At 36.9% G+C, this 27,578-nt stretch overlaps 1 pseudogene; it reads right to left on the bottom strand.

The window, feature by feature from the left end:
- Positions 1-4,460: 4,460 nt before the first annotated feature.
- LOC149749320 (uncharacterized) lies at positions 4,461-27,578 on the bottom strand (annotated as a pseudogene).

Below are 27,578 nucleotides of genomic sequence, written 5' to 3'. Positions count from 1 at the left end.
GTGTTCAGTAGGTGTTCTTTAGGAGTTGTTCCACGTATAGATGTATTTCTGATGTACCTGTGGGGGAGAAGGTGATCTCTGCGTCCTACTCTTCTGCCATCTTCCTGGAAGCTCCCCAAGATACTATTCTTATTTTTCTTCTGTGCTTTATGAATTTATGTCTAAGATTTGTCTTAAATTAATATTTTGTTATGGAGTATAAGGGTTAATTTTGTTCCAGCACCATTTGTTAAAAAGACTTTCCTTTCCCCCATTGAATGTGCTCAGTGCCTTATCTGAACATCAGTTGACTTTATATGTGTGGGTCTATTTCTGGTCTCTATTATTTTCCATTGATCTATATATTATATCTTTAAGTCCATGATTGCACTGTATTGTTTACTATAGCTTTATAGTAATTTTGAAGTAGATAGTGCTAAGTTCTCTCACTTTCTTTAAAAGATTGTTTTGACTAGATCGTTTGTTTACACTAGATCGATTGTTTACACTAGATCGTTCTTATTTACCCAGATTTCAGAATCAGCTTGCCATTATCTTCAAAATGGCCTGTTGGAAACTTGATAAATATTATATTAAATTTATACATCAGTTAAGGGAGAAAAAACATCCTTAAGATACCAGGTTCTGTCAATGAGCATAGGTATGGCTCCCCATTTATGTGGGTCTTTTAAATTTCTCACCAATGTTTTGTAGTTTCACTGTGGAGATCTTGCATATTTTTCAATAGATTTTCCCCCTATATATTTAATATTTTTGATGATATTATAAATTATTTTTTCATTGCTGTATATAGAAACACTTTTTTTTAACATCTTTATTGGAGTATAATTGCTTTACAATGGTGTGTTAGTTTTTGCTTTATAACAAAGTGAATCAGTTATACATATACATATGTCCCCATATCTCTTCCCTCTTGAATCTCCCTCCCTCCCACCCTCCCTATCCCACCCCTCTAGGTGGTCACAAAGCATGAGCTGATCTCCCTGTGCTATGCAGCTGCTTCCCACTAGCTATCTATTTTACATTTGGTAGTGTATATATGTCCATGCCAAGAAACACTTTTGATTTTTGTTAATTGACTTTGAATCCTGCAATTTCACTAAACTTACATATTAGTTCTCATCCCTTATTGAAGATTCTATGATGTTTTCTACATAGATAATTATTTATCTGCACATTACACAGTTTTAATTCTTTTTTTTAGATCTTCAAGCTTTTATTTATTTTCCTGTTTTATTACATAGGAGGGAAATTCCAGGAAAATATTAAATAGAAATAATGAGAGAGGACATTCTTCTTTGGGAGAGTATGGTGAAAGCATATAAAATTTTGCATTTAGGGATCATATTTGCTGTAGGATTATTTTAGATGTCTTTTATCAAGTTGAGGAAGTTTCCTTCTGGTCTTAATTTGCTGAATTTTTATTCAGACTGCAATTCAATTTTCTCAAATGTAGTTTTCTACATCAATTTAGATGATTACGTTTTTTTCTGCTTTACTCTGTTAGTATAGTGAATTATGTTAATTGATTTTTGAAAAATAGTTTGAATGACATTTGCATACCTGAGATAAAATCCATCTGTTGCATCACTCTATCACTGTGTGTGTGTGTACTCAATTTGTTTATATTGTTTATTAAGAATTTTGCATCTGTGATCATAATAGATATTGGGCTATAATTTTTTTCTTATAATATCTTTGCCATGTTTTGATATCAACTTATATTGATTGAATAATGTATCTTCTTTCTTCATTTCCTGAGAGAATTTATGTAGAATTGGCATTATTCCTTACTTAAATACTTGATAAGATTTCAATGAAGCTCTCTGAGCCAGGAGAACCTTGTAGGAAAATTTTTGATTATGAACTCTATTTTGTATTTACAGGGCTAGATTGCCTTTTTCTTACTGTGTCAGTTTAGATAAGCCTATTACTCAAGAATTTTGTCCATTTCATCTAACTTATAGAATTTAATGGCATAAGTTGTTTGTCCTTTTATTTTCTGTAGAATCTCTAGTCAAGTCCCCTTTTTGTTTATAATGTTGGTAATTTTAATTTTGTCTCTTTTTTCTTGATAAATCTTGCTAGAAATTTGTCAAGTTTAGTAATCTTTTTAATGCTTCCACTTTTGACATTTTGATTATCTGTTGTTTGTTTTAAATTTGATTTCTTCTTTTGCCTTCATTATTTCTTCTATTTACTTTGAGCTTAATTTGTTTTATTTTGTCTAGCTTCTAAAGTAGAAGTTTTTACCATTTAAATCATTCATATTTTCTACTATAAATGTCCCTCTAGTGCAGCTTTAGCTGAATCACACAGATATTGATATACTGTGTTTTTGATATAATTCATTTTGTAATATTTTATAATTTCCCTTGTGATTTCTTCTTTGATCTATGGGCTATTTAGAAATTGGTTGTTAAATCCCAAATATTTTAGGGTTTTCTATAATGCTTTTTAAAATTAATTCCTAATTTGATACCATTGTATATTTTCCAGAATATGCTCTGTAGAATTACTATATTCCAGACAGAATAATATAAAATTATGATTTTAATTCTTTAATATTTTGAGACCTTTTCTATGGCCTAGTATATAGTCTATTTTGGTGAATGATTCATGTGCACATGTAAAGACTCTATAGTTGTTGGGGTAGAATTATGTACATACAGTTATTGGATAATGGTTATATAAAATCTCTGACTACAAATGTGAATTTGTCTACTTCTCCATTTAATCTGTCAGGTTTTGTTTCATGTATTTTGAAATACTGTTATTGGTTGCATACATATTTAGAATTGTTACAATTTCCTGATGAATCAACTCCTTAATAATTATGAAATGTTCTTCTATTTCTCTAGTAATATTCTTTCCCTTGAAGTCAACTTAGTATGATATTAAGATAGCGACACCATTTTCTTAATCTTAGTGTTTAGATGGTATATTCAACAACAAATTTTAACCTTAAAAAATAAGATTTCTCAATCTTAGTGTTTAAGTGGTATAAATTTTTACACATTTACTTTCAACTTCTCTGTGTTTACACAAAATCTATAAAATTAATTCTTTTTTATACGATCTTATTGCTGGCTTTTACATAGAATTTTTAGTTCATTACCATTTAATATAATTAGTGATATAGTTTAAATCTCCTGACTTCATTTGGTTTTTATTTATCTCATGTATTATTTATTTGTTTGTTTTTCTTTTCTGTTTTCTTTGAGGTAAATCACATTTTTACTATTTTTAATATTTAGATATATGTGTTTTTGTTGTATTTTAGTGGTTTATCTAGAGCAGTGCTATCTAAAGTATCTTTCTTCAATGATGGAAATAGCCTTTATCTGTTCAACCTAGCATGGTAGATACTAGCCATATGTAGCTCTTTAGCATTTGAAATGTGGCTAGTACAATTTAGGAACTGAGTTTTTAATTTTATCTAATTTTGATTATTTTCTACCTAAATTTAAATATGGACATGTAGCTACTGACTACCCTATTGGACAGTATATATTTAGAGATTACAATATGAATGTTAGATTTATTAGAGCCTACCTTCAAATAATATGCCATGCCACAGTGTCGTTTTTTTGCCTTCTTCCTGCCCTTTAAGCACTTTGTTTCTTGCATTTTAGTTCTACATATGCTAAGAACCCCTCAATACATTCTATATATTGTTATTATTTTTCTTTTAAGTGCTCTGCAGTCTTTTAAAGGTACACAGAGATAAGTATAAATGTAGATATAGATTGAGAATTGTTTTATATTTTTCCAGATATTTACTCTCTGTCATACCTTTTATTTATTCCAGCAGATCTGGAGTTCCGTTGGTATCATTGTTCTTCAGCCTGAACAACTACTTTTAGCATGTCCTGTAGTACAGGGTTGCTGGAAGCACGTTCTCTAAGCTTTCGTTCTTTGAAATGACTTTATTTGCTCTCTTTTTCTTTTTCTAAGGGAGAGATAGATTTATATATAATACTTTTAGGTTGACTTTTTAAAGCACTTTATATTATTGCTTTGTCCAGTAATATATTGTCCAGTTATTTTTAGTTGGAAATCAGCCATGATGCATATTGTTGTTCCATTCCAGGTAATGTATCTATTGTTACTGACTGCTTTTAAATTATTTTTTTTATATTTTGTTTTCAGTAATTTGACTATGAAGAGCTTATGTGTGTTTTGCTTTATAGTACTCTGCCTGGGGTCCACTGAGGATCTTGGATATGTATGCTAATGCCTTTCAGTCATTTTGAATCATTCTCTGCCATGTTTCTTTAAATATTTTTTTCTATCCTATTCCCTATGTTCTCTTTCTACACTCATGTTAGGTTTGATATTGTCCCACAGATCTCAAACACTTCTCTATTTTTTCACTATTTTTGCCTCAGTTTTGATACCTACTCTTGACATTTTTTTCCTCATTTTAAACAAGAAGTTTATTTAAACAAGAAGATGCTTGGGAATTTCCTGGTGGTCCAGTGGTTAGGCATCCTTGCTCTCACTGCCAGGGGCCCAGGTTCAATCCCTGGTCAGGGAAAACAAGATGCTTGATGTGAAGGGAAAACTATGATTCATTTCTTTCAGGATAATTTATTCCTGTTTAAAGGCAGATTGCTCTACATGCAAAAAAGATATAATATTGTCCTTGGTTTTACAATGAAAAAGATTAAGATTCTCCAGCTGAACAAAATATGCAAGGATTTTTATGTTATTCTTTTTTTGTTAAACAGTGAGTGTGAAATAACTTACTGGAATATAAAGATAAGAGCTGAATGAACATGCCACTAATGGAGAAAGGGGGGTATTTTCACAGAACTAGAATTTTCCCCTGTCCCATCTCCATTTGGTGTTGATCAAAGCATACCATTGGCCATTTAGGTTTTTTTAAAAAAATGCAATATGCTTGAGTACATACAGCAGTGACTTTATGTACAGTAAAGGAATGGGGAGGAGGAAAATGAAAGAATAGAGAAAACTATATTGCAGTAGTCAGGATGTGGTAGGACCAAATGGGTTTTCTAATTGAGAACATGTCTTTATGTTCCAGAGGAACAAAGTTCTACAGTAAAGTAGCAGATTCCCTTTTGAGTAGACATCTCCTATCTGCTGCTGGAACACATCAATTGCATCTTCATCTTTCATTTCCAACTGTGCAGGTGTGTTTGTTTCATTGATTGGTTACCTAATAGTTTGGAATCTATTCTGCCTCATTGACAAACCCTGTCATTCACAATAGGCTTCATCAGTTTGCTAAGTGCTGTATGCCTCTTAATCTTCAAGTGCACCAAAGAACCATCCATCCCTGCCATCTTCAAATTAGTATGATCATTGTTCTCAATCTTGACTCCTTCCTTGGGCTTTTCTTCCAGCCCTGGTGAGTGCTTCACAAAAGAGGTACCAGGTCCTTACCTAAGGAGGTGTGCTACTGATCTGTCTTCAAGGATACTTTTCTGACTCCAGTCTGCTGTTAAATTCATCTAATGAACTGTTCACTTATGATATTGATTTTTTTCTGAAAATTCCAATACATTTTTCTTCAATATAGTATTCATGTATCTCTGTTAAAATCCCCCATCTCTTCACTCATGTTACCTGCTTTTTCTACTAGATCCTTTAGATTTTTCATTTTCATTTTATTTTTTTTTATTTGAAGTTTCTGACTGATAATTCCACTATCTGGGCCATCTCTGGGTCTTCCCTCTTTGTATATTCTCTCATGATCATGATTTACATTTTCTTGCTTCTTTGTGTGTCATAAATTTTATGGCATTAAAGGCATGTTGTGTAAACACAGTAGAAATAGATGTAAATATTATTTATTTCTAGAAAAAAATCAAGAGTGAAGAGCTAAATAAATCAGATTTCTAGTCAAGATATGTTTGAACTTTGTTGCAACTTTAGTTTGACCACAGGCTTTACATGTTTTGAAAGTGGAATTAGAATTTACCTCTGGTAGGCTTAGGATCTGAGCACTGGTGAGATCCATAGATCTCTATGCTTCTCTGTCCAACTACTAGCTTTCTAAAACATGAAGATCTCTCAGCTCTCACAGCCTGGCTTCCAGCTCTTTGTGTTTCTGGGGAGTTTTCTTTGTTCTCCTTCAGTCCTCCTATGTTTAGGGAGATCTGTCCTCCCAGAATGCCTCAGAGCTCTCTCTCTCAGTACTCTTGTCTGTCTCCAACTCCTAGAAGATGAAATCCTGAGTTGAAATTTATCCCTCTCATTTCTCCTCTCCTACTTTCAAGCCTTTGAGTAACTGCCCCTGAACACTTACCAAGCAATAGAGTTGGTAAGTGAATTCAGATTTACTCTGCCACTGGGGGCTCAGAATTCAAATCTGTCCCAGCATCCCACACACAGGCCTTAAATCTTTGTTAAAGATTCTGCTGATTTCCTGTCTATGGAGAAGTTTTTCTTTTCCTGCTAGTCAACCAGGGAGGAGAGCAGCTTTGTATTGATATGTTTTCTCTCCTATGAAGTGTTCATCACTGGAGTTGAGTTTGTTTAGAGATTCTTTGAAATGTCACTTTTTTGCAGAGTTCAGGAAAACAGATTTTGTACCTCAGTTGTTTTGTTTTGTTTGTTATGGTGAGAGTTATGCTTTCTCATGACTTCCTACTTCATAACTGGAGGTGGATCCATCACACAATACATTTGTTGATGGAACAGAGGGAAGCAGGAGGGCAGTCTCTCATGTGTTAAGTTTTCAAATTCCAGCTCTCTTTATAGTTTACCCCTTGCTGAATTCTTGAGCAAGTTTTTTTTTTTTTAACATCTCTGTTTTCTCAAATGTAAAAGGAGGGTAATAAGGATGCCTAATTTATAAAACTTTGAGAGGATTAAGAGTTATATGCAAACTACTTACGATGATATCCGAAACGTAGTAAAAATTATATAAGTGTTTTGTTATTTTTATTTGGAATAGAGCTTTTGTCCAGAAAGCATTAGGGTGTGTTAAAAAATCTCAGCAAGATGGAGAGAGGATCAAGATAATTACCCCTGACTTTGTAGAGGGTACCACTACCAATTATTAAAACAGAAGGTATTTCCATAAATAGAGTAGTGTTTAATCAACCTGAATAACACTTTCTAGTTGCTGGTGAGTTAGGTGCTTCATCAGTGAAATTAGGTACTTAGTTGAGTGAGGTAGAAAATATACTACTACAGAAATTAAAATAATTGAAGGGTTAATCACCCCTCTGGCTTTGACGGCCTGTGTACCTCCTGGAGTTGATGGAATGCCCTACAGAGCAATGCACAGCTGATACTCTTACCTTCCCTTGTGCCGTCCCTCGAGCAGCACTGCCTGGCTATGCCTAGGTGTAGGATCCTGAGATTCCCTATAAATGAAAGAAATAAGCTGCAGATGGAATATTTTTTTAGCTTCCAGTTTTTCCCTCTTCTTAGTTTCTTTCTAAATTCTTTTCCTCTTTCAAAGTCTCTATTTCTTTCTTTTTTTTTTTTTTTTTTTTTTCTGTATGCGGGCCTCTCACTGTTGTGGCCTCTCGCATTGCAGAGCACAGGCTCCGGACGCACAGGCTCAGCGGCCATGGCTCACGGGCCCAGCCGCTCCGTGGCATGTGGGATCCTCCCGGACGGGGGCACGAACCCACGTCCCCTGCATCGGCAGGCAGACTCTCAACCACTGCGCCACCAGGGAAACCCCTCTCTTTCTGTTTCTTGTTACCATTGTGGTATCTTCAAATTATCTTCCCATTTTCCCTCTCTGTTCTCTTATATATTAAGCCAAAATAACAATAATAATAATAATTAATATATTATTTCTTAGAGAGATGAATACATTATATTCTTCAATGAGTATATTTTCTTAATTACTCAGGACTCCAAAACTGTAGAAACATTTTACATTTTGAAAGAGGTCCTTAAAAATTAAAAACAAAAACAAAATCCTCAAACCTTAGAATTATCTAAGTCAGGTACTTGCCTCTCAAAATTGCAGTTTGGAAAAACTGTGGCTCTGATTGACAAACTCTTGCAATTCCTGACACTCAGGGCTCTGTTTCCTTAGGTCTTTTCAGGCTGTCCTGGGTCTCTCCAATTATTAAAAATATGATCAGCTGCAAGGTTATTGTATTTACTACTATTGTGAGTATTGAGCGATGCCATTTATCTCCCAGCTTCATTCTCCCCTAAGACCCCCAAACAACACACAACTCTCAATCTCTCTCTCTCTCTCCCTCTCTCTCTCCCTCCCTCCCTCCCTCTCTCTCTCTCTCTCTCTCTCTCTCTCTCTCTCTCTCTCTCTCTCTCTGTCTCTCTCCCTCTCCCCCTCCATCTGTCTCTCCTCTCTCTCTCTCCCTCTCTAGCCGCCCCCCACCACACAGAGCTGAAAGTTATGCAATACATATATTCTGACGCACTGTCAGGTTCTGTGAGCACTAGTTCAGGGAGGTATTTTTAGCTAAGGGGCTCTTCCAATATAAACAGCAACTTATATGTAAGCCTGGTTCCACTCCTAATGAATTTGCCTAGAAACAAAGGGGGTTTTTTTGTTTTTTTTTTTTAGGATACAGTATGTACAGTTTCTGAAGGAAAAATTGAAAGTGGGCAACCAGTACTCCTCCCATCTGTCCCTGGGCAATCTGCTAGGTGAGCAACCACCATTGGTTGCACAGTCTGGTCCGCCTGCCCCACTGATGGATTGTTTCCTCTTTGCCTTATTTTCAGGGTTGATACTCTCTGAGCCAGATAAGTAGGCAGCTGCAGAGGACAGGAGCACAACTCTCAAGTCCTGTAGATAATTGCCAAAGGCAGCTGAGTTCAGGAGCCCCACCTGTTAATGAGCTGCCAATTATTTACATGCTTATAAATCATCTTTTAAACACTAACAAGCACTAATAAGCCTTAGCTGCCAGTTACCATGGCAACTGACCAGTCCCAAAAAGGAAGGAGACTACTGACATATGGACTCTGGGTCAATGGTCTAGTATCTCCTGGGACTGATGTTTTTACTCCCGCACATGAAACTGTTCTGTCCAAGTACAAACGAAAATCACACGAACAAGGAGGCACAGGACATGATGGAATGCCTGCTTTTCCCGTGGCAGCTCAGAGTGTCTAAAGGGTATAGAATTGTGTCCAACTCCCCATGAGCTACAGGAACAAGCTGCCCTAACTTGTTAAGTGGCAGTTCCTATGTACAGCCATACAGCTGGTCTACCCAGGCCACCTGCTGTCAGATATTTTATTCCCCAGAGCTTCCTGAGCTGCTAGGCTCTACCAGTCTGAAGAGGGTTTCCTAATACATTCAGTTTGCTGTTGCAAATAGGTAAGATGATAAGCTCTTGTGGGATGCTCAGTAATATTTAGTGAGATGCAAGGAATGGTTTCAGATGAAAAAGAACATATTTTTGCTCCCAGCAAACTGAAGGCATTTTCTTTCTTCTTTTAAAAGCACAGTGAGAAGGCAACCATCCATGACTCAGAACTCTTTATAGTAGAGAAAGAAAACCACCTTCTGTTTTTAACTGATTTTCCAAACTGGGTATAGGGAAGCTTACCACGTTGGTGTCAGGTATGAGATGACAGTTCAAAGAAGCTGATGGTGACAGGTCATTAGTGAACAGTGACCTAATCAAGCAATAGAGAAATATGAATTTAATCATTTCACCATGACTGACCCAGAAATGCCTTTTACTATGACTTCTACAAGATGCTAGTTTTCAATAGAAAGTTGAATTACTGATACCATAAAGAAGTTCCTCACCCTTCAGCAGGTGTTCGAATTGATACCTTTAACCTCCCAACTGCCTGTTGTAGGGCAAAGAACATGAGCTTTAGATCAGGATTTATTAGTATCACTACCATTTAAGTGCCTCCACTCGGCTGGAGGATAAAGGAAATGGAGGCAGCTCTTTGTAAATCTTTAGATTTTGATGAAAATGAAAATTATGGCAGTGGTGGGGATATATTACTCCCTCTACCTTGGGCTATTTTCTGGCCTCTGCATCCATTACATTATAGAGGGGGTAAGGGTTCAAAGGCTGCATGAAATTTAATATATCTATATCTTTTATATATCTAATTGGATATATGCACATGTTACCTTGGAGTTATGCATATGCCAGTGCTGGGGAATTTTCCTTCTCCTGCCATTGTTACTTTTTTTTAAGGAGTATAGCATCAGAAACCTTTATTTTGAAAAAGACATTTTATACCATTTGTGGTTCATTCATCTTTAATATTGTAGTACTTAAAATTTTTGCTTTATTTAAACTAAGAAAAACCAAAAGCAGTTCACCCATTTCTCCCACCCCCCCAACCTCCCCCACCTCTGGCAACCACCAATCTGTTCTCTGTATCTATGAGCTTGGAGATAAGATTCCACATATAAGAGAGATTATACAGTATTTGTATTTCTCTGTCTGACTGACTTATTTCACTTAGCATAATGCCCTCGAGTTTCATCTGTGTTGTTGCAAATGGCAAGATTTAATTATTTTTTTTATGGCTGAGTAATATTCTATTGTATGTAAGTACCACAATTTATTTATCCATTAATCCACTAATGGACACTTAGCTTGTTTCCATATCTTGGCTATTGTAAATAATGCTGCCGTGAACATGTGGGTGCATATGTCTTTTTTAATTTGTGATTTCATTTTCTTCGATACATACCCAGAAGTGGAATTGCTGGGTCACATGATAATTCTATTTTTAATTTTTTTTGAGGAACCTCCATACTGTTTTCCATAGTGAATGCACCAATTTACATTTCCAGTGCACAAGGGTTCCTTTTTCTCCACATTTTCACCAACACGTGTTATTTCTAGTCTTCTTGATAACAGCCATCCTACAGGTGTGAGGTGATAGCTTATTGTAGCTTTCATTTGCATTTTCCTGATGATTATAGGTGTAGAGCATCTTTTCATGTACCTGTTGGCCATCTGTATGCCTTCTTTGGAAAAATCAGATCTTCTATTCAGATCTTCTGTCCATTTTAAATGAAATTATTTGTTTGTTTTTGCTGTTGAGTTTTATGCATTCTTTATGTATTTTGGATGTAACCCTTTATCAGATATATGATTTGCAAATATTTTCTATGATTCAGTAGGTTGTCTTTTCATTTTGTTGATGATTTCCTTTGCTGTACAGAAGTGTTTTTGATCTGATATAGTCGCATTTCTTTATTTTTGCTTTTGCTTTTGGTTACTTTCTATGTAGAGTATCTACTTCATTTGGCTTCTACCAGTCATTCTTCAAGTCTCCTATGCTTGCCAGTTTGAATACTAAGATAGGAATTAGAATCTTTACAAAGGGGCAAAAGTAATGTCAAAGGCTTTGGTAGCATATTGCATAGGGTTGTCCCCAAAATGAAATATTCTTGGATGAGCAGAGTGACTATGTGAGTAAAAACCCAATGGAAAATAAAATGTAGGACTGATGAGAGGTCCAAAAAATATCAATTATGTTGAAAACATTGTCAAAATTTAAAGTCTGCAAAAATGCCTAGATGAAAGGGCGATCAACCATGTGGATTGTGGAGAAAAGTTTATGAAGGAACTTATGGCCCTTTGGTCTTGCTTCAGGTGGGTTGGTGGTGAGGTTGGTAAGGTGAGGGAGTAATTTGTACGTTTATGCATGACTGATTTAATAAGGAACCAAGTCATTTGAAATGTCAAGGGAAAGCAGACAAATCTCCCATGCAGGAGAGAATTTAACCTCCCAGCCCCTGCCCCTCCAAATCCTTCTCTTCATTTGGAGTGGTCAAGTGGAAAGACTGGAGCCTGGGAAACAGGGCTCCAGCCCTGCTTGTGCTTCTGCATAGCTGTGAACCATTAGACATGTTGCTTCTCATTTCTGGGTCTGAGTTTTTGTACCCTCTTTGTGTACTTCATAAGGATATTTGAGCTTACACCAACATAGTTAATTTGTAAATCTATGAAAGTTGAAAGTAGACCCCAAATATCCAAAGCAATCTTGAGAAAGAAAAACGGAGTTGGAGGAATCAGGCTCCCTGACTTCAAACTATACCACAAATCTACAGTAGTCAAGACAGTATGGTACTGGCACATAAACAGGAATATTGATCAATGGTACAGGATAGAATGCCCAGAGATAAACCCATGTACATATGGGCACCTAATTTACGACAAAGGAGGCAAGAACATACAATGGAGAAAAGACAGACTCTTCAATAAGTGGTGCTGGGAAAACTGGACAGCTACATATAAAAGAATGAAACTAGAACACTCCCTAACACCATACACAAAAATAAACTCCAAATGGATTAAAGACCTAAATGCAAGACCGGACATTATAAAACTCTTAGAGGAAAACATAGGAAAAATACTCTTTGACATGAACCACAGCAAGATCTTTTTTGACCCACCTCCTAGAGTAATGGAAAAAAAAACCAAAATAAACAAATGGGACTTAAAAGCTTTTGCATAGCAAAAGAAACCATAAACAAGACAAAAAGACAACCCTTAGAATGGGAGAAAATATTTGCAAATGAAACAACAAAGGGTTAATCTCCAAACTATACAAACAGCTCATAGAGCTCAATATCAAAAAAACAACCAATCTAGTTAAAAATTGAGCAGAAGACCTAAATAGACATTTCACCAAGGAAGACATGCAGATGGCCAAGAGGCACATGAAAAGATGCTCAACATCACTAATTATAAGAGAAATGCAAATCAAAAGTACAATGAGGTATCACCTCACACCAGTCAGAATGACCATCATCAAAATATCTACAAAAATAAATGCTGGAAAGGGTATGGTGAAAAGGGAACCCTCCTGCACTGTTGGTGGGAATGTAAATTGATACAACCACTATGGAAAACAGTATGGAGATTCCTTAAAAAACTAAAAATAGAACTACCATATGACCCAGCAATCCCACTACTGGACATATACCCTGAGAAAACCATAATTCAAAAAGAGTCATGTACCACAATGTTCATTGCAGCTCTGTTTACAATAGCCAGGACATGGAAGCAACCTAAATGTCCATCGACAGATGAATGGATAAATAAGATGTGGCACATATATACAATGGAATATTACTCAGCCATAAAAGGAAATGAAACTGAGTTATTTGTAGTGAGGTGGATGGACCTAGAGTCTGTCATACAGAGTGAAGTAAGTCAGAAAGAGAAAAACAAATACCATATGCTACTGCATATATACGGAATCTGAAAAAAAAATTGTACTGATGAACCTAGTTGCAGAGCAGGAATAAACATGTAGACATAGAAAATGGACTTGACATGGGGTGGGAGGGGGAAGCTGGGGCGAAGTGAGAGTAGCATCGACATACATACACTACCGAATGTAAAATAGCTAGTGGGAAGCAGCTGCATAGCACAGGGAGACTAGCTCAGTGCTTTGCGATGACCTAGAGGGGTGGGATAGGGAGGATGAGAGGGAGGCTCAAGAGGGAGGGGTATGGGGACATATATATGCATATGGCTGATTCCTTGTGGTGTACAACAGAAACTAACACAGTATTGTGAAGCAATTATACTGCAACAAAGATCTATTAAAAAAATAAATATATAAATTACTATCAGTGTGGAAGATAATATTACTAGTGATATTAATGGCCCCTTTTGTCTTTTGGCAGTGGACTACTCTCAGAATTGAGAAAACAATATTGAATAAAGTACATAGAGAAACTAAGACTGTTCTAGACACAACTGTAAAGTCTTGAAAGAAGACAGGAGAATGGGATAATTTTTAAAAGAGAATAAGTAGATGCCAACAGGATGGAAAGAGGAATTAGAAGAATTGGGTTTAGAGTGACAGAAGTGATACTTAGTAGATGAGGGCTCCTCTGGAGACCTAGTTCTAATCCTGGCGCTCTCACTAGCTGAGTGATCTGCAACAAGCTACTGAATCTCTCTCAGGCTGGAACTTCTCATCCATTAACAAAAGATCTTTTATCAGATGAAATTGAAAGTGGAACCTCAGTGTATAAAAGTAGCTTTGAGTCTTGTTTCTTTTGTTGAAACCTTTCTTGACATTTCGCTTTACTCCCACTCTACACTGTGGCCTTGGGTCACCTGTTTAAAAATCCAAGAATTTGAGGATCCTAGTGTGAAAACCAGGAAAGTGGATGATATCTCATGGTCTTTCTAATACAATCATTTTTGCGTTTGAGATTCAAACACTCCTAGAGAAGTTTGGATTCCCTTGAGAAGAGAATTAAATTGGATGTTAAAGATTTACTCTGACAGAAAAGGTAGCTGATTGTCAACTAAGCTTATTGTTGACTGACTGGTTTGAAAACAAACATTTTGAAACAATATTCACCATTAAAGAAAGGCGAGTTAACGGGGAAGTAATGTCCCCCAAATCAATACTATTCTAAGAAACAGTTACTTAAGAGTAGGAAGAGGAACTGTGACAATACTGCATGAAAATAACTTGGATCAGAAGACTAAACTTTCCATATTCCATGATTGCCAATGCAGTCTGATCAAGTTTACAACCCGGAGGGGCAAAACATCCCAACATATCTCAGCAAAAGGTTTTTAGGGATTTAATCTCTGCCAGTTCTTTTTTACTTAGACTGCTTTGTTCCATTCTATCTCCCTTTCCCCAATGATTCAGTGAAGATTATATAGGGAAATGCTGAATCCAGTGACGCACTCGTAACAAGAGACCTCTTGACAGGCATCTGAACAGGTTCATTCAAGCTTTTGCAACAACAGATAAAGGTGGGTTTGGAGGCTAGGTAGGGAAGGAGTCCCCTGCCTTTCCAATGAAGTCATCATTCTCTACAAAATCTTTGCAAAATGCTAATCAACAGTGCTTTCGCAAAAAAAATCACACAACTCTTTTTTGAGTTTCAGAATAGGATTGCTATTTTGGGGGGTTTTAAAGTTTTGGGAAAATCCTAAATGTTTCACTTTTTATTTAAGGCTGAAATTCAATTTCCAAATTTGAATTATCCCAGAGGTCTGTAAATGCACTGCCAGATGGGCTACAGAGTTGAGAGAAAAAATGGAAAAATGCCTCTCTGGGTGGGAAAACACATTTATATGATAGTCTTCTGACAGCCCTCATCTCTATATTGTTGATACAGTAACAAGCCCGTGAAACTTAATGTTAAAACAATTTTTTTTATCTTGAAAAATTTCTGTAGCACCCACTTTTGTTGGTTTTCAGATCAGATGCCCTCACTAAGGCTTGTAAATTAGTCATTTGGCTGAAATCTCACTTCGGGTGCTTGATGATCTTGGAGAGTTAGCTTATTTTATGGCTAATATCTGAAGGAGCAAATGAAGAGTATGAGGAACTGGCATTCTAATGTTTTTCAGCTCCTTCTTGTCTAAGCAGTTGAAATTATTTGCCCTGTTCAGACACCTTGAGAACAGTCCCACCTTTGTGTCTTCATTCTTCCTCCCGAAGATGTCTATTCCGGCATCTTGAATTTCTAGTGTGCCAATTTATTAGTTTGAGTAATAATTCCTGTTCTACTAAACTATGAGAGTAGAGGTATATCTAATTCTTCCTCGTATCTCTAGGATCTGGCAAAGTACCTGGCATCCAGTTACATATATATATATATATGTAAATAAAATATATGTGTGTATATATATATACACACACACTATATTATATACTATTTATGCTATCATAGGACTATTAGTGTGTATGTATATATAGAGAATATATATGTACAAACACACAGTACTGTGAGAAACCTCAGACTTGCAGAAGGCTCAGAGAATCTAGTTACTTGCAGGTTAATTGGATTCTGCCTGTGATATGCTGGATTTTAGGACTGGCTGGCTGCCAAGGATACTGCTGAGAGTATAAAGTAGGGAGAGGAGAGTGATTCTAATGAAAGGAGAGAACTCGTGGCTGGGACACTGAGTCTAGAGTGTGAAGAAATGGCAGTAAAAACCAATGATCACATCCTTCCTCTGTTGAGATGGTGTTGGGAATGAGGCAAGCCCGACCTTCCAGAAGGGGGCTTAGAAGAGGATTGAGCTACCTGGGCTGATTAAGGCAGCGTCAATAAAATGAAGTTGTGGTGACATTCATGGCTTAAAAAACATTAACTTTACAGAATTATTTTCCTAAGGCCTTTGGGCAGATTTTGATTTGATCCAACAGCAATATCTACTTGGCTCCAAACTGATGGACATCTGCTAATTTTTCGAACTGCTTTAATCATTTTGGGGGCTCTGTTTTAGAACCTCTCTAAATCTCCTCCTTCTCACTAGTGTCTCAAGTCTTCAAAGTCTATGCCAATTTTAATAAAGGTCTAGAAGGATTACCTTATGTTCCAAATTTAGTATTCCTATTCAGTATTCCATTCTTTGTCTCACTTAAAATTTCAAAATGCAGAGTGGGGATCCTTGAATTTCCATGAGCCAATGACTTATGGAACAAAAATTTGAAATTCAGTCTAAGATCACACATCAGCAAAAAGCAATTTGTGTGTATGTCTGCTTTACTGACTACAGTATGATGTTCTTGAGGACAAAGACTTTGTTTCAAATTTTCCCCCAGCACTTAGTATTGTATCTGTGGCTCCTTTTCTGTTCCTTGTGTCAAAATCAAATATTTAGGATTAGTTTGCTGTTTTCATATTCGAACACTCCTTTAGCAAGAGTGCTTGGGAACTGAAAGCTAACTGGGAAATTAAGAACAAAAAACCAGAAAATGTTTTTAGTACACATATTAGATAATTTTTAAACTTTCAACTCTCTTTTTTTATGGTCCAGTGTGGGACATGAGGTAAAAGGTGAGGCTAAAGGGAAAAAATGAGATAGTCCTGAAACAGATAAAGGGGTGCAAAGAAGGGACATTTTAGGAACTAAACTGATTATGAACCAGAAGTGTAGGGAAGGTGGGAGAGAAGGTAGAAACAGACCAAAGACAAAGATAGCTGATGATGGTACATGTTAAAACAGGGCAAACTGTGTGAGTGATCCCCTAATTTCCCCTAATCCAAATCTGTCATATTTCAGCCTGGGGAGGTCTAGATATAGAGTTTAGGATAAATGAACTTCCACAGTAAGTCACTGGAGACACAGCTGAGCTAGATAGCTGGCTCTTCTTTGTCTTGTCCTTGAAGGTCTCATTCACCTATTCCAAAATTGTAGCCTTCTCTAAATAATCTATTTATGGCCTTACAGAAATAGATATGATAGTTTAGATATTCCCCAGTAGCAACTCTTCAGGCTAGTGAACAGGTCATTAACTTAAACATCACCCACTTAAGATGAGGCCTGAAACTTCAGGTTATCTCTGATGACTTTTAACAGAATAGCTATAAATGGCTGAGAAATATCTTTACACAGAAGGTTTCAATAGGTTATGAGAAGTTGCAGGTACTGTTTCCTCAGAATAAGACTTGGTGGGAAATGTACATGCCAGTGTTGTCTCTGTCTCTCAAGGATGTGGTCCATTTCATCTAGGTTATCAGATTTGTGGGCATAGACCAGTGTTGGCTTCTGAAAAAATAGTACATGACCCACCCTCAACATCCCAAAGTTCTTATTCAAGTTAGGTCCTTATACTTGAGTAAAGTGAAGTGCAGTGTGACGCCAACTGTAACAGTACAATTCTTAGTTAGAGTAATTACTCTGAAGACTAAGGTTTTTGCTCCATTGGTCTAAATTACATCAAGCCATTTCTGCAACCCCCTATGGAGCACACACCATCATCAAGCACTGCTCTAGGCACCATGCATTCCAAGGCAAAGAGGCTATGATTCCTATCCTTAAGGAATTCATAATATAGTGATGATAGTTCATAATCTACTCCAGTGAAGTAGACAAAAATATCTGCAAAGAACTGTGATGTGTTTGACAATTGTGCTACCCAAATGACTTACCTGCTTTCCAGGAAGATAAAGCAATGGGTACTGCCTGAGATGGAGCAGGAAGGCAGGGAGAGATGGTGTTTGAACTGAGTCTTGATTAAGGAGAAAGGATTGGCTGCATAAAGAAAAGTTGGGGGCAGGGGGTAGGGATATTCTACCCAAGGAAGTAGACTAAACAAACGGACGCATGCATACGAATACACACTTATGTACACACTCATATGTTCTCCTTTATACTCTCAGCCTATTTCAATTAGAGTTCGGAACTGAGAATAAGAAAAAATGCATTCTCATTCTGGCTCTCCTAGGATCTGTGGTGTGACCTTGAGCAAGACTTTTAAAATATCTGGATCTTAGTTATTCCATTTGTAAAATGAAAGGGCTAGATTTCATGCTGGCTATGGCCCCATCCAATGAAAAAATTTGGGAGGTACAGCTAAACCTGTTTGATCTAAATTCATGATTTAGGGGATATAAGAATAGTTTATTTGAGGTGATCTAAGCTAGCCTGTTTTTTGTTTCATATAAAGGAAAACATTTTAGATTCTCATCAAAAGGAAAAATAATTGCAAGTTAAATATTTATTTGCTTTGTATTGGTTTACTATTTGGTAACGCAGAAATCTTAGATTATAAACTTGAATTTTTTCTTTAAAAATAAGGACACTTCTTTCTTCTTAAAATTCAGGCAAGGAAAGGCATTGCTTAAAGGTTGGGTTGTTGACATATAGTACATTATAACATTCTGTCTGGCTCTGCCTAGCCCTAAGAGATGATGAAGAATCAGTGCCACACAGAGCCCCAAGTTCCAGGTGACAGTGAGAATTGAATGGCTGAAAATACAGTGAGGATGTACCAAATCTCATGCTCATATCTGAATATCTGTAGGATTGCATTTGTCAAATATGAAAACTTGAGCTCAGAAAATACATATAATACCAAAGATAGCACCAGACATATTATCCTTCCTTCTGTAAACATCTCTCTAAGACTTGGAGCTCAAGGTTTCAGTCTTCAGTTCTCTGGTACCTCATTTGCCCCATCTCGAGTACCACTAAGAAGCAAACCTGAAATTTAAATTCTGCCAGTTACGTAGTTAGGTTTTAGATGAATTAATAACGAGTTACTGGACAAAAAAGTAACTGTTTAATAAGTCACCCACTGTCCAGTTTTGGGTATATTTGCAGTGGGCATATTTTTGCATGTGTGCCTCTATGTGTGTGGGTGTGTGTGTAATGTTCCATAGCTTTTCAGATTGGATTTAAAGTGTTTCTTGGGGAAGATGATAATTTAGTGCTGGTTACCAGAGGTAATTTTTTCCATTTGTGAAATGTTTGGATAACATCAGAATCTCAAACCGTATTTGCACATTGGAGTAACTATTATAAAATGGCATTTTAGGGAATAGATTTCGTTTCAGTTGTTTACTAGAGAAAAACATCAAACATGTATTTAAACCATTCCCTTCATAAAGGTCCGTCATCTGCTAATGATGAAGTTAGGGCCTGTGATGTTAGAATTTCTCTTGGGAACATGGAAGTCCCATTATACATGCAGCAATCGTCTCTCTATTCATCTGTTGATGAATCTCTCTAATCATGTGTTGAATTAGTGGCAGGCCTAATGGAGCTCTGGATACGACAGAAGGGAACATTTGGAGAGGATACCACCCCTCTCCTTCAGGGTGTTTGTCACCTCATTGAGTACAGAGAGATGTCCTAAGCTTTTTCTACACTAAGTTCTCATTATCCTTTGATATTGATCCAAACCACTTAGTGATGAATACAGGCAGCACTCTCCTTCTATTTAAAGGTCTTGAATATCTATTATTATTTTTATGTTTATTATCTTAATACCTGCCATTTATAATATCTTTCTTCTAAAGAGCTCTCTGGCGTGCAACAGGGTGTCAAGTGAAGACAAATGAATATGAAAGCACTTTGTGCTCTACAGATGAAAGGAGAGTCACTTGGACCTGCTGTTTTCCAGGAAGAACTTTCCTTGCTTCTTGTTTTCTTGCTCCAACATGGCAAACCTTACCCAAGGTGCAACTCTTAGACTCTGCTCTTCTTTATTTTTCTCACACACACATGCACATGCATTTCAACTCTCACCTTTATCATTATCACACCCCAATCTGTGTTTCACCACTGGATCCTTTATTGAAGCCCTGCTCCATATTTATAGCTATCTTTTGCAAATTTCTTCTTTAATATTTAAACAAATCTAGCATTCCCAACATAAAGCTCATTATTTATTTATCATTAGAGAAAAACTATTCTATAACTTTGTTTGATATTCAAAATGCATTTTGAAAGTACAGATTTTTTTAAAAATGTCCTGGCCACCCGTTAGAAATAGGTTAGAATAAAGAAAGGTGTGAGAAGATCAAGGGCAAAAGATTGTGATGAACCGTCAAATTCAGTGAGCACAGGATATGCTGGAATATTTTGCACTTTCTGAGAATTCAAGGATGCGATCTACTGAGAACTAGTAAAAAAAAAAATAGGGTAATATTAAACAGAAATTTAAGGACAATCAAACTTTAGTGAGTAAGGTCCACTTTAGCCCAGGTGTTATGTATATTTTAGATATGTTCCAAAGCATGTATCACATTTTTAGAGTGGACATTAGAGAATTCTTAATGGTATTTTTATGAGTAATTATAAATATAAGCATTAATACCAAAAGGATCATATGGTTTCCTTTTGACATTTTTCCTTTCTTAATTATGCACATCTGGGAAATTCATACCAATTGAGTTGATGCAGCCAAATCCATTAAGGAGCACACTCCCTCCAGTAGCAGTAGCTAACCAAATGGCAGGCCTGATGGTTAGGAGGGATTAGTCCTCCCCCCCACCCCCCCCCACCCCCGCCACCTCCCCATCCCCAGTACACTCCACTCTGCTTTTTCAACTCCCTTATCTCTATCAATGATGATCTCATCCTCCAGAAACTCAGGGGGATTCACAGGTCTCATTTTGAATATCTTCTTCTTATCCATTGCATTTATCCAGTTACTCAACAATTCCTTTTGACCCTTTCTTTATATCTCTTACATTTATCCTTCTTCTCCACCCCACTGAAAAGTCATTACCTTTAAAGCCTGAGTTACTGAGATAATATCCTATCCAAGCCCTCCATTTTATACAACTGCTACATCTAATGCCACTTTCAAGAACTTGCCCCCTCAAAATAAAATGCTTCTTGTTTACTAATGCATTAAGTTTAGATTTTTCCCTTCTTGTCTTTTAAGACCTTTATAATCCATCTCCGACCACCCCCCTCCTTTTCTGAGTTTCCTACTACTCCCCAGCATGGATCCTCTGTGGGTGGGGAGCACTTTCTTCCCTGCCCCCATGCCTTGCTCCATGATGTTGGCTCCTAACTTGACATTAATCCCTTTGTTGGCCCTCCTGAATTTTACCCTATACTCATTTCCAACTGTTAACATCCCAAATATCCCTAAGGACCCCATCCCCAAGTCCTACCTTCTCTTTTAGGATACATCTCAGTTACCATCTCTTTCAGAAAAGCTTCCCTCCAGCCTGGATCAGGTGGAGTCCTTTGTGTGGACACAGTACGATGGAGGTACTTGCGTAGTTCATACTTATTGTCATTGCTTAACTATTCATATCTCTTTCCCAGCTGTTCACTCTTTGAGGGCAAGAATCTTTCCCTGGGCTTCTTTGTGACCTCAGTGCATAGTATCCTGACTGACATATAGAAGGTTGAAGTTATCTCGTTATGTTTGAATTTCTTTGCATTTAGGGCACTTTTCTCAAAATTGCAGACTTAATTATATACAATTTTTGAATAACTCACCAATCCATTTGTCGATCTTTCCCCAACAAGTTTGAAAATTTCTTATTACAGAAGGATCTTATCATAGAGACCATGCTGAATGGTTCCCATAGATCTTTCAGAATACCCACTTACATAGTAGGTGATCAATAAATTATTTAATTAAATAATAAAAAATTATTGCTAATAACATTACAAACCAAAAATAATGTAATCCAAATTGGTAGTGATGCAAAGAAGTTGTGAATTGTCACATAGTATTGCTCCTTAATAGCTAAGTTATCATTTTTGTCCCAAGGAAAATAATTTTATTCAGTTGCTGTTAATATATACATTAAAACAAGCAGCAGCATTAGACTTATCATATCAGCTAATGGATAAAAATGTCCTTTTTTTATGGTCTGTCTCTTTTTTTTTTTACATCTTTATTGGAGTATAATTGCTTTACAATGGTGTGTTAGTTTCTGCTTTATAACAAAGTGAATCAGTTATACATATACATATGTTCCCATATCTCTTCCCTCTTGCGTCTCCCTCCCTCCCACCCTCCCTATCCCACCCTCTAGGTGGTCACAAAGCACTGAGCTGATCTCCCTGTGCTATGCGGCTACTTCCCACTAGCTATCTATTTTACGTTTGGTAGTGTATATATGTCCATGCCACTCTCTCGCTTTGACAAAATGTCCTATTTTAAGAGATAATTTATCACATTGCAAGTTTCCCTTTACTTCCTTATACATTTTCTTCTCTGATGCCTATGTTGGCTCACATTCCCTCTTCTTCACTTAGGGCTGTCACAGTCCAAATATTCACACCTGCTTATCCTTTTCTCTACCCTCCTACCCACCAAAACAGCCTGGCCCTTATATCCAGGCTAGCTATTTCCTCGATCAAAGCTCTACCTATAATCTATTTTTCCCGAAACAGTGAATATTACTGGTATCAGCCATTCTCAGTGCTTCCAAACAGCACAAAAGGTTTCTCTAGCCACTTACCAACCTGATTCCATCCTACGATCAATACTCTGTCATGCTTTCTTGCAGTAGAAAAAGAGAACACCACTAAAGAAAAAAAAGACTCTCATTTTGATTTTGCTACTGAAAACAAAAGTGTGAAAATTTTATCTGATAAATTGTTGGATGGGGTATTGGGAATATTTACCAAGTGTGTTGGAAATTGTCTACATTTTGGAATTGTTTATATTTGCTTATATCTGTATATGTGTATTATATAAAATTTTGCTATATTGTTATTTCTCTGTTCCTCACCAATATCTATTACCTGTCTAAAAACTTTTTTTAATAGGCACAGTGTGTTGAATTGATGGTCTAAACGAAGTTTTCTTCTGTGTGGAGAGATATTATGATTTAATGGGTTAAGATCATGTAGATTTTTTTTTTAATTTTAATTTTAGATCTCTTAAGATACTTTCACACTTGTTGGCCCAAAGGTCTTTATCTCTTGCCAGTTAGAAACAAGAGTTATGAAACTACTCTCCCATTCAGAAATATCTTCTCTACCTATTTCACCTAGTAGAGTTCAGGAAACTCCCAATGTATAATATCCCTTCAGAGGTTGGAATTTATCAGTCACTTCCACACAAATATAAATTATTTTAATTAGCTTTTTTCTCTTCTGCCAAGAGAGAATGGGAATATCCATTAAGAATGGAGACAAGTTTGGCGAGTAGGATGTCAGGTGAATAGCCAGAGAGCTGTAGTACACTGTCTATGGAAGGCATATAAAGAGGAAGAAAACAGTGCCTCAGGAAGTCATTGGGTAAGGAATTCCACCCCAGCTCTTCTGCTGACACAGTCTGTCATACTCTGCATTCCTAAAAAATCATCTCAAGCCTTTCCTATGGTTCTAGAGCCCCAGACTGGACAGAGCACAAATCTATTCAAACAGCTAATCGAGGATTGGTCTTTGCCTTATTTTCTGTTTGTCCAACTGATGTACATTGCTTTTATTTTTGTTTTTTACTTGCTTATAAGTTTAACATAGATGTGGATTGCTTGGATGCAATGTATATCTAGCCTTAGAGAAATAGGCATTTCTAATCTAGTCTACTCGTGTACATGTTTCAGCTATGATGTAAAGGATTAACATCCTGACATTATTAGTCAGGCAGCATGGTACAATAGAAAGAGCACTTTTTGAGAGTTGTGCTGTCTTGAATACTAATCTCAGTGATCCTGAATAACCGTGTAAATTCTAAGTTTCCGTATTTCAGCTGCAAAATGGGGGGACTGTGCAAGAAGATCTTCTGGGTCTGTTGCAGCTATAACATTATACAATTATTCTAATTACATATGCTTCCTGATTTTCCTTTAATATCTCTAATTTCATATGAGAGCTTAATGGCTTGAAATCTCAAAATTTTTTCTGACAAGTGGAGTAATAATACTTGTACTATATATCTCACGGCGCAGTAAAAATAAAGTATAAAATGATGTGTGTCACTACGCATTGTGGACGTCAAAGTCCCATACTTGTGCATTGCAAATTATTATCAGATATTTTTCTTTCTACTATTACTCTGGTTTAAAAAGACCCATGATACCTCAATGTGCAACCAGCAGAGGGAGACAAGTTCAGATTGTGTTTCTTCTTAAAACAGAATCAGTTAACTGCTATGTGTACATGTTTTTAAAAATCAAAACGTGATTCATATTATTAGAAAATATGTCACTTAGTGCTATATTTACATATTTAAGTTACAAAAACAAGTGAGAAAAAGAAAGAAAACACAAGGAAAAATATGGGGGGGGTGGGAATCTTGATTTGGGGGCTTAGTTTATTACACAGCTCAGAGATAGCCCTCTTTGTGAAGAATGTCATTCCTGTGACAGCTTCCTGAGCATGTCCATCTGGAGGTACAGGCTATTTGAGTACCAGTTTAGGAACCAATCCAGAATTCTAAAAGTAGAATTTCTAAATTTCCTCCCAAACTGGCTTTTTAACTCAACTTTCCCATTTTATCAGCTTGGACTTTGAACAACAACAACAAAAAAAGTAGAGGCATCTTTTTCCTGTCCTTTTTCAACTTCCATATCCAATTAGTTGACAAATCCCATCAGTCTCCTGTGAAATTCCTCTAAGAGTCTTCACCTTTCTTCTCTTTCTACTGTCATTGCCCTGTGGCGTGCTTTTATCATCTCTTGCCTGTTCTGTTTCAGAAACTTTATAACTGGTCTTCCTGACTTTGACTTGTCCCCGTCCATCTTCGACTCCATTGCTGGCTAGTCATCTTCTTAAAACACTGGTCTGATTATGTCACTCGCTTACTCAAAGATTTTAATGGCTCTCTTTTGCATATAGAATAAAGCCACACTCATTATCATGCCTGTCAAGACCCTCACTGACCCCAACTTACAAAAACCAGTTATTTTTCATTCTAACTTTTTTCCATTTCTAGCCCCACATAGTTTCCTACAACTTACCTTTCCCACTAATGTAAAGTCTCTGAGGGAAGGAATTCATTCCTCACCATTATTAGAAAGCAATAGTGTATATAATCAATAACGTTCGTCCCTTTCTCATCATGTCACCAACAACTTTATTAGCCTCCTAACTAGTTTCTCTACTTCATCTTCCTTCTGACCTCTAATTTCCCATTGCCAAAATAATCTCACTAAGCTGTCAGTGTCTCATCTCACTCCTCCACAATCTAAAGTAGCCTTCTAAGTATGAGATGATGAGATGATGTGTGAGTCTTCATTCAGGCATTCAGGATTCTTCCTGATGCAGCGTCTCTCTGCAACCTTCTCTCTCTCCTCTTCCATGCTAGTCAGATGCGTCTTCCTCCAGCTCTGTACTTTGTTTCATGCTGATTCTCATGGCCAGGCATAAGATGTTGCCTTCCTCCATCCTCCTCTTACATATCTGCCAAGGGTTACTTAAAATTCCATTTTTCTCCAAGAAGGCTCCTTCTTGATCACCGTTTCTGAACCACCATTGTGTTTTGATTCTGCTCCCTGATAGCTTAGCTATCAATTACTCCCTGGTCCATATTATTCTCTGTTCAATGCGTATTCACTTTCCTTCTCTATCTTGGTTGTGAGTTCCTGGGTTCCTGAAGATAAGAACTCTGAATGTTATTATTATTATGCAGTATTTCTCAGCACCAGAGAGGATTGGGCATATGTGGTGATTAATTTTGGTCCTGTTTTACGGTGGAGAGCAAGTTTGAAAGGCCTGCCTTATAACTGTACAATGATGTTGTTTGGCCCTGCTCTACAGGGAGCTTTCATACCCTTCATTAGATTGCAATGGGGTAGGGTGTCAATTCTGTGCATTATTATTCCCCCATAGCTTAGCACAATGCCTGTCATATGGTAGGCCTCAAAAATATTATTTTAATGAATTGTTTTGTACATGATAACATGACTGATGAGACACATCTTGTGAATCCTCTTCCTCTTGCAGAGGCAGTGCTCCTACATTCACTAATAAAAGCAGAGAGGACTGAGAATGTGATTTACAGACAGTAAAGAAAGATACCTTTAAGCAGGCAAACTTCTGGGACCCTTTGAATAATGTAATGACCTAACACTAGATTTGCCCCGCAGCTCAATATTGTCAGTAAATTCTTGAGAAAACATATTAGTGTTATTTACATGATTTATATCCTCAAGATATTTAACTAGGCATTCCATTTAGATTTAGCTGGATAGCTATTGCCTGCAAAATAAACAGAGATATTAGATATTTAAGAGAATATTTAGTAAAGTTTAGCAATTAAACAGTGTCTGCCCATCTTGTTAGGCACTTCTTAATCTGTAACAAAACACTTTCTTATACTGACTCTTAATTAACATGTAATAACCATTTAAGGGTAAGCAAAGTTTATACCTGAAGAAAAGCACCAGCTGGGACACAGTTTTTATTTGTTTATTTTTTCTCACTAGCTGGTAAAATGACAGTCGACTTGGCATTCTGTCAGGTATTATTGGATGGATGAGTGGCAGTTTCCTGCAAGGAACTGTACTGAACTAGTACAGTAAGAGAGAATGCTGGTATGTGAAAAACATCGATCACTTGTGACAGAACATAGCCCCTTTGGAGAGGGTCTTCTTATCATGAGCAATATGAGGTAACTCAATCTTCTCTCCATTCCTGTTGCTCCCCCCACCAGGCAAAGCCAGTTGCCACTGGATGACTAAGATTTCCTTCTCTTTGTCTCCTTGCTTCCACTATTGTCCTTCTACAGCCCTTCTTCCATATGGTATTCAGAGCAATCTTTCTAAAATGTAAATCAGATCATGTCAATCCCTTGCTTAAAATCTTTTACTGACCAATCAAGTCACTAGAATAAAAACCTAAATTTCTTACCCTGGGATCTCTTCATTATGATCCCTCCCCAGTGTCTAATCTCACCTGCTTTTTCAGCTATCCCCACACATACACACAGACCACATGCGCCAATTTTATTGCTCTCGTTTTGATTCCTGGTGTATGACACACCCATTCCTGCCTCAGGGCCTTCGCACATGCCATTTCTTTTATCTGGAAAGGTCTTTTTGCTGATTTTGCATGACTGACTCTTTACATTTCAGACCATATGTTCCCCTCACCACACCTCCAGGCCATTTTCTCTCTATCACACGTATTTTTCTTCATGGCATTTACTCTCCAAAATAACGTTAATATGTATCTACTATTTTAGCATCTATCTCTGCATCGAGATTGTAAGTTCTGTGAAAACAGAGTCTTGGTCTGTCTTGATTCACTACCGTATCATTAAAAGCGTATTGAGTGAGTGAATGAATCATAAACTTAGTGGGCATATCAGTATATGGAATTGCACATCTGCCTCCACTCCTCCTCATTTTTCCTTGGCCTATTTTCTGATTGTAGGAATCGAAGTCATTACAGCAAGCACAAATAGAGGATATAATTGCCTGATTACCTGCTTGCGCTAACATCTTGCCATACTGAAGGTGCTGCTACCGCCAT

The sequence above is a fragment of the Delphinapterus leucas genome, chromosome 4, assembly GCF_059928025.1.
Source record: "Delphinapterus leucas isolate spDelLeu-1000000601 "Yukka" chromosome 4, BTC_Dleu_Yukka2, whole genome shotgun sequence".
Taxonomy (NCBI): domain Eukaryota; kingdom Metazoa; phylum Chordata; class Mammalia; order Artiodactyla; family Monodontidae; genus Delphinapterus; species Delphinapterus leucas.
The sequence above is the reverse complement of the archived record's forward strand: the minus strand, read 5'-3'. Positions and strand labels throughout refer to the sequence as shown.